General features: G+C 31.0%; 1 long non-coding RNA gene and 1 pseudogene across 1 annotated transcript; both read left to right on the plus strand.

Annotated features, from left to right (window-relative positions):
- Positions 1 to 2,835: 2,835 nt before the first annotated feature.
- LOC125603335 lies at positions 2,836 to 4,274 on the plus strand (annotated as a pseudogene).
- A 2,577-nt stretch (positions 4,275 to 6,851) lies between these two features.
- LOC125603336 lies at positions 6,852 to 8,657 on the plus strand. Its single transcript, XR_007335390.1, has 2 exons — positions 6,852 to 8,169; positions 8,268 to 8,657. It is a non-coding gene; the product is annotated as an uncharacterized LOC125603336 (long non-coding RNA).
- The last annotated feature ends 4,237 nt before the right edge of the window (positions 8,658 to 12,894 follow it).

Consider the following 12,894-nt stretch of genomic DNA (forward strand, 5'->3'; position numbering starts at 1 on the left):
GAGAAACGAACATGGTAATGTCGTTAGATATAAAGCACGTCTTGTTGCACAAGGATTCTCACAAAGACCAGGAATAGATTATGAGGAGACAATACTCCCCTGTGGTGGATGCTACTACTTTTAGATTCCTAATAAGTCTGGCTATAAGAGAAAAATTAGACTTGCGGTTAATGGATGTTGTAACTGCATACTTATATGGGCCACTGGATAATGAGATTTATATGAAAGTACCAAGGGGGTATAGAGTTGAAAACAAATCGAGTACTCGAGAACAACACTGTATAAAGTTGAATAAATCACTTTATGGATTGAAACAATCAGGCCGAATGTGGTACAATAGACTAAGTGAGTACTTAGTGAAAGAAGGATATAAGATGATCTGATCATCTCTTGTATCTTTATAAATAAATTTGGGGCCAGGGCTTTGTAATCATAGCAGTGTGTATGTTGATGATTTGAATATCCTAGGACCTCTGGAGAGATTTCCCAAACAGTTAAATATCTTAAGAAAGATTTCGAGATGAAAGATCTAGGAAGAACGAAATTCTGTTTGGGATTACAGCTTGAGTACATTGAAGATGAAATCCTTGTGCATCAAATGACATATACAGAAAAGGTACTCAAGAGATTTAATATGGCCGAGTCTCACCCGTTGTCGAGCCCCATGGTCGTGAGGTCCCTCGGCATGGACACTGATACGTTCCGTCCTAAGATGGACGATGAAGATGTCCTAGGTCCCGAAGTGCCATATCTCAGTGCCATTGAGCTTTGATGTATCTGGCTAGTCACACACGACCAGATATATGTTTTGCCGTGAATCTATTGTCTAGATTTAGCTCTTGTCCAACCCAAAGGCGCTTGGATGGGATTAAACATATTCTTCGTTACCTGCAAGGAACGAAAGACTTGGGTTTATTTTATACTAACTATAACAAAGAAGGATAAGTTGGCTTTGCTGATGCAGGTTATCTCTCGGATCTTCACAATGCTCGATCACAGACGGTTACGTCTTTACTCATGGTGTTACGGTCATCGCATGGCGTTCCATGAAGCAGAAAATCGCGGCCACTTCATCAAATCATTTGGAAATCTTGGCTATTCACGAGGCCAGCCGCGAGTTTGTGTGGTTACGGTCCATGACCAACCATATCCGAGATGATTGTGGGATGACTAAAGGCAAGGACGCACCAACTGTGATGTATGAGGACAATGCATCTTGCATTGCTCAGCTTAAGGATGGCTACATCAAATGAGACCGAACGAAGCACATACAGCCTAAGTTCTTCTACACCGCACGAGCTTCAGAAAGCCGGCGAGGTCCAAGTCGTCCAAGTGCGTTCCAGTGACAACTCAGCCGACTTGTTCACCAAATCACTTCCTACCTGCACGTTCAGGAAGCTCACACATTAGACTGGGATGCGTAGACTGAAAGACCTTCAGTGATGTTCAGAACAGGGGGAGTAATACGTGTTGTACTCTTTTTCCTTCACCATGGTTTTGTCCCACTGGGTTTTCCTGGTAAGGTTTTAATGAGACAACATCTAAAGCGTATTACAAACTCTGTATGGTTATAGCATCCAATGGGGGAGTGTTATAAATCATATTGTGGATGTCCATAACCGGCCCGGTCCATAACCGGCCCATACCTAGAGAGAAAGAGAGACGGTCGCGCCCTAGAGAGAGAGTCGGTGGTTGGAGAGAGAGAAACCCTAGTTTCTTTTTTCCTTATTAATTTATGATTTGTATTCTTTCCATATTGTATTTTCTTTCTCTAGTCTTTCTATTATTCTATGACGGTGTAATTCCCTATATATAAAGTGCTCCTTATGTTTATGAATAAGATATAAAACATACAGATTATATTCTCTAGTTTCACAACAGAGACTGTGTTTAATATTAGTGATTATATTAACCTAAACATATTAGTTAGTAACTTAGTATCATTACACATGTAAACTCAGGAACAGAATTTCGTAGCTTTACTAGTTAGTAACCTAGTATCATAGACACCAATTTCATTGGGATAATTGATTTTGCAAACTTATAATAATTTTAGTCAAGCTACCATTTTGTGTAAGACTATTTCATAATTTAATCATACAAAGCTTGAACAGATAAACACTATGATTTCTTGTTTAGAAAAGTCATCTTCTAGAGAAAACAAGCAGAAAGCTTCTTTCTTGTGTTAAGATAATCATATTTTTGAGGGAAAAGGAACATGATGGTGAGCGTGACGCCACGTATCATCATTAATTTTATGTTATTTAAATAATTTAAATTATAGAATAAAATCAACTTTTTCCGTCCAATACCAAACCAGGTGAGAACGACTACGTTTTGAATTGACCACTTTTTTTTTGTTCAAACATTCATAAATCACGGCAAACCTACGTAAAATTCCCACAGATACAGGAAAAATGAGAACAGACGAAAATTTGACCGTCATTGAATTGACCACCTATACCCCCTATAATACCCGTGAAACTCAAAATTGGCCCACTAGTTTTGTTTGCTTCATTTGCTAGCTATAATCACCATACTTATTAAAGAAATGGCATGATAATTATTATGTTCCAATAATTTAACCAAAAAATACGCATATGAAAATAGTGATTTTAGAAAGCTCTGAGGTTATGCAAATTTCATTATGACTTATGTTAATTTCATTGCTTCATAGTACATCAAATGTTTTTGAAAATATTGTTTTTCAACTCATGATGAACCAAAAGATTTAATTCTTCATCGGTCTCTTTAAATACTCATGAAGGGGTGGCTAAATATATATATATAAAAGAAAAAGTGCATGGTAAGATTTCAATTTGACCAAATAATGAGGGCGTTGAAGTTGAGTTCCTCTGGAAAATACAAGTTTGGGAAAAGGATAAAAAAGAAAAGAAAACAGATAATGTTGGACCACTATAAATACGCTTACAGCATTTTCGGATCGTTGAACCATTCCTATATCATCATCATCCACAAAGACAATTTTACGAGAAACACTTCAGAAAGTAGTTAAGCTTCAGATAAACGAAGAGACGATTCCGATGGCAACCAAAGTGTATATCGTGTATGTTAATTTTCTGTTTATCTTTTTTTCCTAGTCTGTTCCTGCTTCTAGCGACTTGATTTCATGTTTTTTTAATGTCTAAGATCGGACAAGAAGGTGTATTGATTTTTCACGGACGATTGTTTTATATTTTATTTACTGGCACTTGCTTTGTTTAGTGGTTCAAAGTCTCTTTGATGTGTTCTGCAGGTACTACTCAATGTACGGTCACGTGGAGAAACTGGCTGAAGAAATAAGGAAAGGTGCTGCTTCTGTTGAAGGTGTTGAAGCCAAACTATGGCAGGTTTGTTTGTTCTTTACCTCTGACTTTCTTCCATAATCACTTTTATGTTCCATTGACAAACTTATGTTCTATGGATCATCTAAGCGGCTACAACATTATGATTTGAGTCCAATTAGAAAGGAACTCTGTTTTTTTTAACGGTTTCTCGATTGTTGAATTGTTGTTACACAGGTGCCGGAGACGCTTCCAGAAGAAGCACTCCTTAAGATGAGCGCACCACCAAAGAGTGGATCACCAATCATCACACCCAACGACCTAACTGAAGCTGATGGTTTTGTCCTTGGTTTCCCACAAGGTTTGGTATGATGGCTGCTCAGTTCAAAGCCTTCTTGGACGCAACTGGTGGACTCTGGAGGACTCAGGCACTCGCCGGTAAACCAGCTGGTATCTTCTACAGCACTGGCTCTCAAGGTGGTGGCCAAGAAACCACCGCGTCAGTTCTCTCATCAAACAATAAATAAACTTCACATCTTTGCCTATATCTTAACAAACGTTTTCTTATGTGGTAAATCAATAGGTTGACGGCGATAACTCAGCTGGTTCACCACGGGATGATATTTGTCCCAATCGGTTACACATTTGGTGCTGGAATGTTCGAGATGGAGAAAGTTAAAGGAGGGAGTCCCTATGGAGCTGGAACATTCGCAGGAGATGGTTCGAGGCAGCCAACACAGCTGGAGCTAGAGCAAGCGTTTCACCAAGGCAAGTACATTGCAACCATCACCAAGAAGCTCAAAGTATCTACTGCTTAATGCTTTCTAATGGATTCGGTATCAATAAGAACAAAAAACATTGCATGTTTTGCTCTGCTTTATTAATATACTAGAATAAGGCGTAGGGTGAGTTTATTTGTATATATTATCGATAGTTTCTTTTATATATTTGATCATTTTATTTATATATATAAAATATTTTTTGTTGTTATTATATAATTTATTTCCGATGGATCGGATCAATTTTTATTAAAAATAATGGAACAAAACTATAATTAATACATCATGGTTGATCGGATTGGACATTAAACAAATTATGACATAAAAACCTTGTTTTTTCCATCAAACACATTCTTGAAAAAAGTGAACAGTATTGTTTTCACAGTTGAATTATTTTGACTTTTATATTCCATATGGTTTTGAAAGCTTTCAAATCTACCATCGAATTGATACATGTCATTTTAATGTTTTTAGTCGTATACTTAAGGAAAACTTACATTTTTGTAATTTAAAGTCGTTTTAAAAAATTCAAAATATAATATATAAGAAAAAATCTAACATATAAGAAAAATATAACATATAAGGTGTCCTCATTTTTGTATTTTAAAGTCGTTTAAAAAAATATAACATATAAGGTTTCCTCATTTTTGTAATTTAAAGTCATTTTAAAAATTCAAAATATAACATATAAGAAAAAATCTATTTTTTTATTATATGGTTAATGTGATTGTTTATTTTTTAATACTATAAAATTAAACAAAATGAAAAAGGATGCAAAAATTGTTATCAAATATTTATTATTCATAATCATTAATTGCCTTATATATGTAAATCATATTAGGTAATTTCGTAGCTTTTATTTATGGAAAGAATACACACTTCTTATATTTTAGGTTAATATAATGTTCTCTAGTGGACATTAAACAAATTATGACATAAAAACCTTATTTTTTCCTCGAACACATTTTTGAAAAAGTGAACATTATTGTTTTCACAGTTGAATTATTTTGACTTTTATCTCTCATATGGTTTTTAAAGCTTTCAAATCAACCATCGAACTGATACATGTCATTTTAATGTTTTTAGTCGTATACTTAAGGAAAACTTACATTTTTGTAATTTAAAGTCATTTTAAAAAATTCAAACTATAACATATAAGAATAAATCTAACATATAAGAAAATATAACATATAAGGTGTCCTCATTTTTGTATTTTAAAGTCGTTTTAAAAAAAAAATATAACATATAAGGTTTCCTCATTTTTGTAATTTAAAGTCATTTTAAAAAATTTAAAATTTAATATATAAGAAAAAATCTAATTTTTTATTATATGGTTAATGTGATTGTTTATTTTTTTTTAATAATATAAATTTAAACAAAAAATGAAGAAGGATGCAAAAATTGTTATCAAATCTTTATTATTCATAATCATTAATTGTCATATATATGTAAATCATATTAGGTAATTCTGTAGCTTTTATTTAAGGAAAGAATATACACTTCTTATATTTTAGGTTAATATAATGTTCTCTAGTGGACATTAAACAAATTATGACATAAAAACCTTATTTTTTCCATCGAAGACATTCTTGAAAAAAGTGAACAGTATTGTTTCCACAGTTAAATTATTTTGGGGGTGATTGGTTGGGCTTTATCTACCTACTTTAGCTTTATTTTTTTCTAAATCATTAAATTTTACCAATCATGTTTTAGCTTTACTTTTCAAAGTTAAATCATACATCAAATTTCTATTAATTTTTATCAATCATGTTTTAGCTTTATTTTTAAAGCTACAGCAAAAAAAAAAAAGCAAACATTTTTCTTTTGTATTTTAGTTAAGAAACCTACATCTTTCATTTATAAGCTGTAGAAACTGTAGAATAAAAAAATATCTATAATATCAAATAAATAAGATAATCATAATAAAAAAACATCTACAAATATTTTACTCTAATTTTGGGTGCTTTAAATTATTGAAATATTTTAAATAATATAAATATTATTTACATATCACATTTTAAATAACAGTAAACTTTGATAATTTTAAATAATATTAATATAAATTATTTTAAGTGATAAAAATAATAATTATTTTATATATACATCACATATTTCACATATTTTATTTTAAAATATCTCCAGTCTATAGCTTACAGCTACAACAAATTTAACTACAGCAAAAGTTTCTGCAAAAATAATCTACAGTAACAACATTACAGCTACAATCAATTTATCTACAACTAAACTTTTACAGCTAAAATTCTACAGCCACAGTCGAACCAATCATCACCTTTGACTTTTATCTTCCATATGGTTTTGAAAGCTTTCAAATCAACCATCGAATTGATACATGTCATTTTAATGTTTTTAGTCGTATACTTAAGGAAAACTTATATTTTTGTAATTTAAAGTCGTTTTAAAAAAATTCAAAATATAAAATATAAGAAAATTCTAACATATAAGAAAAATATAACATATAAGGTGTCCTCATTTGTGTATTTTAAAGTCGTTTTAAAAAAAAATATAACATATAATGTTTCCTCATTTTTGTAATTTAAAGTCATTTTAAAAAATTCAAAATATAACATATAAGAAAAAATCTAATTTTTTTATTATATGGCTAATGTGATTGTTTAATTTTTTTTAATAATATAAATTTAAACAAAAATGAAGAAGGATGCAAAAATTGTTATCAAATATTTATTATTTATAATCATTAATTGCCATATATATGTAAATCATATTAGGTAATTCCGTAGCTTTTATTTAAGGAAAGAATACACACTTCCTATATTTTAGGTTAATATAATGTTCTCTAGTGTTATATAATTATGGAATAATGTGACACCATTAGATTAAACTATACTCTATATTAGATGCTCTAGAATTCTTTGAAATGGAATTTAGAAGGCATTTAGAGTGTCACCTAGGATTTGAGGTTTTTTTTAATTAATACAAAATTAAGGTTGTAATTTTTCAAATGCTTCTCAATTAATATATAGGGGATATATATAAGTCCATCGTATATATTCTTTCACTTTGATATTATTTCACAACAATAATTATTGTCTTGTTTTTACGTATAGATATGTAATGATTTGTGCTTGCGTTTCACTCCATACATGAATGAGATTTTTTATTGTCAAATTAAGAAAAACTTAAAAGGGTAAAATACAAACTCATCTAAGATCTTGAGAATTTCTAGAGGAGAATACAAACCCCATTTATAAAAAGACACAAACTGGTTCATAACTTTGCTTGTATTGCACTCCAAAACAGAAACCCTAATCCATGTCAAAGGATTTGATGAGCATTTCCGTAGCATCCGCTAATGAACGGTGACTTCATCATGTTTGTAGCCAAGTCTGATGAATTCTGAGGATAGAATTTGTACAGCTTCATGTTTTCAGAGGCATGCTGGCCTAGTAGCGAGTCGTCTCATTCTTTCTATCGATCTCCTATCTCTAGCCGCTTGGTGAGCTACCTTTCCTACTCGAACACGCTCTTCGACAAGCTCTTTGAACTCGTCTTTTTATTCCTCAGACAACCCTTCAAATTTGAAAATTGCGTCAGCAAACTCCTCAAACACGTAACCGGGGGGTCAGAGGGGAACATTATGTACACCTCAGTACTACTCTCTTCAATATCATCTTCCTCCGATTCAGAGAAATAAGCAAGGCAATACTCAATCTTCTCAACACGTTCTTCCTTTTTGTTTCTGAGAGCTGCTCTCCGATTGTTACAGAACAAAGTAAAGATCCGAGAGCTTGTCTTCTCAACTTGTCTATCTCTTTCTTCTAATGGAATGTAAGGAACCCATCCCGTTCTCATCGTAATGGTTCCTTCTTCTGTTGCGCTCTGAATGGATCTCTTTAGAAGGCTCAGTGTTTGATTCGATGACAACAACCGTTGGGACATTGACAAAAAAGTATTCTTGATCCTTGTCAAGACAGTGTTGAAGGTTCTGCAAACCCTAAAACATAAACTTCTTCCCGTGGAGAAAACCCTCGTTCCTCCAAGGCTTCTTCTAGATGTTTGAAGTCCCAGTTGAGTCCGCAGAGTGCATCAGTTCCCACCGGAAACGCAGCTTTCCACAAATATTCTAGGTTACGTTTCTCCTTTAAGTACTCCTCTGTCTCTTTGTCTTGTTGTGGTTTTGTCACTCTCCATTTCTTGTTACCCACGTTACCATTCTTCTTCTCAGTTTCCTTGTTCGTGCCCCTCTTTCTCTTACCATCACCACGACGAGCAGACATCATCTCGTCGTTTTGAATCTCCTCCGCAAGCTCACCTTTGCGGCCTCTTACGAATCTCCGACGAGCAGTCAGATAAACGAAACCCTAACTCTTTCAGCAAGGAAGCGAGACAATTGAATGATTTGTGTCGTTCCATTAGCCAATATGTATAGAACATTGAAATCGTACTGAGAAAAGGAAAGATGATTCCGTAAAAGAAGGAAAACTCATATCATTTGAGTATATTTCCATTTTCGGAAAGAAAAGACCCTACAAATTGTTTGTTTGTTTTTTGCTTATTTGGCTTATTTTTTCAACGCAGCTAAGAAGAAAATTAGGATCTACTTATCATTGATTAATCACTTTTCTCGATATTCATCTGGTCACCAAAAAAAAACAGTTCAAATGGGACCAGAACCTTCGACCTCATTCCTCAATGTTTTCTCTTTAGTTACTTCTCCACTGTCTGTGGCCAGGGATCCATTTCGGACACTTGGGGATACAACTAGATATTACACAAGTTTATATAAAGTCTATCATGCTACAAATTCTAGATGTATGGGCAGATGGCCTTGACTGCAACTTAGGCTTGAGTTCGCTAACAAAACTCTCTTGAGTAACTTTTTACATAAAGTTCACTAAGCTATAGCCAAGGAACAAGAATATTCGATGACTAGTTGACCAATCAATAGTAGTCATAGCGGCCCTTTGTATGACCGGTTAACGAAATCGAAATCGAAATCGACATGGTAACAAACAGGCTCTATTTCGGCTTTGTATGACCGGTTAACGAAATCGAAATCGACATCGACGTGAACTTCATACTATCATCAACGTAAAAAGCCGACAAAGTCTGGTTTGCCATCACCATATTCATGTGTACGTCAGTTTTAAAAAATATATATATATATTCATGCGTACGTAAGAATATTGGTGCTTCATCAGGTGTATAACAACGGTTTTATAATCTCCGCAAAAAGTCGACTCTTTATAACCCAATTTCGTAATTTATAAAAGGGAAATCGCCAAAAATATTATTTTTCAAAATACCAATTTTCATGTTTACACTAACTACTTTTACTCTCATGTTTAATGAAGGGTAAAAGACATTTATATCTTTTTGATTACCTTGGACAAAAAAAAAATATATGGTTAACTAATCAAAACTTAAAACATCAACTCTAAACCCTAATCATCAACTCTAAACCCTAGACCATAAAACATCAACTCTAAACCCTCAACCATGAAACATCAACTCTAAACCCTAAATCCCGAAACATCAACTCTAAACCCTAAACCCTAAAATTTCAAATCTAAATCCTAAAACATCAACTCTAACCCTAAACGTAAACGTAAACCCTAAACCCTAAATCTAAACTTAAAACATCAACTTTAAACCTAAATCATCAACCCTAAACCCTAAACCATGAAACATCAACTCTAAACCCTAAACCCCGAAACATCAACTCTAAACCCTAAACCCTAAACCTTCAAATCAAAACCCTAAAACATTAACTCTAAACCCTAAACGTAAACCTTAAACCTTAAACCTTATATTTTTCTGAAGTTCGAACCCTAAACCCTAAAACCCTAAACCTTTAAATCTAAACCCTAAAACATCAACTCTAAACCCTAAATGTAAATCCTAAACCCTAAATCTTCAAATCTAAACCCTAAAACATCAACTCTAAGGTTTTAGGGTTTAGGGTTTAGGGTTTAGGGTTTAGGGTTTAGAGTTGAAGGTTTAGGGTTTAGGGTTTAGAGTTGATGTTTTAGGATTTAGGGTTAATTTTTTAGGGTTTAGGGTTTAGAGTTTACTTTTTAGGATTTAGGATTTAGTGTTGATAGTTTAGGGTTTAGTGTTGATGGTTTAGGGTTTAGAGTTGAAGTTTAGGGTTTAGAGTTGATGTTTTAGGGTTTAGAGTTGAAGGTTTAGGGTTTAGGATTTATGGTTGATGTTTCAGTGTTTAGGGTTTATTTCAAAAAAATATAGGGTTTAGGATTGATGGTTTAGGGTTTAGGGTTCGTATTTAAAAAATAGGGTTTAGGGTTTAAAGTTGAGTTTTAAGGTTTAGGGTTTGAATTTCGAAACAGTATAATTCAGAAAAAAAATTAAAAATTATTTTTTATTTTTTTAGATTTTTATTTATTTAAATATTGATTTATTGTATATATAAAGAATATGTGCATATTAGTCTTTTGCCACTTAATAAAGAAAGTTTTTTGAAAATGTCTTTTTAATGGTGATAAAAATAAAGAGTGGTAGCATGAAAATGGTAAACACGTGATTTATCCTTTATAAAACAACACTTTTCTCAGCGCATTTAGCTTCAATTTCTAAAGATGATAATGTTGTTGAACCAACCCTTTAAGAAAACGTTTCTAGCTCTAATATAGATGATCCATCCTATTCCAGCTTTTTGTAGGTTTCAGATCCAAATGCTGTGTTTTTATTTATTTTTACTCATGATTCTAATTTCCACTTTATCATTGAATAGAATTGGAGTATTTCATTACAAAAATATTCTATTTTCAAAAAGAAATAGAATTCTGCATTATGTTCTTACGGTCTCTTGGTATCCTCTAGACTATATTTGCGAAGTGATTTTGCCACATGTCCTCTCTACAATCAATTTCACAAAACAAATATGACATGGCTACTGAAATTGATGACATGGCTTCCGTAAAAATATGACATGGATAATTTCATTTAATGTTGATTTATATTTTTGGCAAACTTATTAGAATATGGTAATAATTCATATATTATATTTAATATTGATATTTCTTTTTGGTAAATTTTTTTAAAATACGGTAATAGCTCATACATCATCTATAAAATAAATATATTCATATATAACATTTCAAATTTCGAAATATTATTATTTTGGTATAATTATCCAATTTGTATTACTAAAGCTTTCAAAAATTCCTACATTTTTAAAAAAATTTAAATATCTAATCGTAAGATCATTAGTTTTTTATATACCTACAAATTTTATAAATATTATTTAGGCTAAAATTTTGATAATTATAAAATTTTATATCATTTTTATTAGTTTTATACAAATTGATTTAATATATATCAAATCTATATTAAATATTAGTAAGAAAATAGTAAAATCTATAATATTTAATAAAATTTATTTTTAAATATAAGTTAGATTAAAAAATTTATTTACTGTTGCACATGGTGCAGGAAAACACCTAGTATCACAATATCCGAGGAGTGTGTGTACAATGCACATTTTCTAGCATAAAATTGTGCAATATAGAGAAATATTTTGTATCTTCCTAACCACTTATTATTGGGAAAGATGGTGATTAGCAGTTTTATGTTTATTTTTGGAGTGGTGGTTTAGCGGTTTCCACTATCCCCATCTATTATTGGACGTTGAAATCGATATCATGTGTTATTACTTATTATTCTCCTTATAACTATATTTTATAGATTAATACCTTTGTTTAATAGTTCCAAATTTTAGTTTTGTAAATAACAGTTATAAAATCCAAAATTGACTAAGACTAACTCCAAAACTAAAAAACAAACTCTTTCATTTAATTAAAAGGTTTAAAAACTACTATTTAGATCATATATAATTTTACATCAGAATGAAAATTTACTATATTCAAACTAAAAATATAGATTATTTCTTCAAGTGTTCTTTGTTTATCAGGGTTTATTGCTATTCCTTAATTTGAGATTTTTTTTATTTTATGTATTTTTATGAAATTTTTCAAACTGTCGGCTTTGTATCTCATATAGAAAACAAAGTTAAACGGAAAAATACTGGAAAATTTGAAAAATTAATAAAATTAATTTTAAAACATGAAAACACAAAAAATATTTTAGAAGATCATTAAAATATGATTATTCCGTCACATATTCTTTGTTTATCGGGTTTTGTTTGTTATTTTATAATTTAGGATCTTGTTTTATTTAATGGGTTTCTATTTCTGAAATTTTCAAAACTGTCAACTTTGTATCCCATATTGAAAACAAATCTAAAAGGAAATATACTGGAAAAACAGAAGAAAAAAACTAATTTTAAAACATGAAACCAAATTCTTTTTTGAGAAGTTAATATGTTATTTTTATTATCAATTTGTTTAATAGTTTTCAATTTTAGTTTTGTAAATAATAGACAAACTCCAAAAAAGAACTCTTCCGTATAATAAACAGATTCTAAAAATAGAAATTAAATCTTATATAATTTTCAGATCGAAAAATTCATAATATTTAAATTAATTTGAGAAACTTTATATGATTATTCCGTCACGTGTTATTTGGTTATCAGATTTTGTTTGTTATTCCCTAATTTGGGGATTTTCTTATTTTCTTGGTTTGCGTTTCCGGAATTTCCGAAACTGTCGGCTTTGTATCCCGTAGTGAAAACAAAGTTAAACAAAAAATATTTAGAAAATTCGAAAAAATAACAAACTACTTTTAAAACATGAAACAAAAAAAGATTTGAGAATATCAATATGTTATTATTAATTTTATGATCTAAATAATTTATTAATATATGCAATATTATATTAATATATTATAATCTAAACTAACAGTGAAATATATAAAATATAAGAAAAATTCTA

Source organism: Brassica napus, unplaced genomic scaffold (assembly GCF_020379485.1).
Source record: "Brassica napus cultivar Da-Ae unplaced genomic scaffold, Da-Ae ScsIHWf_3159;HRSCAF=3981, whole genome shotgun sequence".
In the NCBI taxonomy this organism is placed as follows: domain Eukaryota; kingdom Viridiplantae; phylum Streptophyta; class Magnoliopsida; order Brassicales; family Brassicaceae; genus Brassica; species Brassica napus.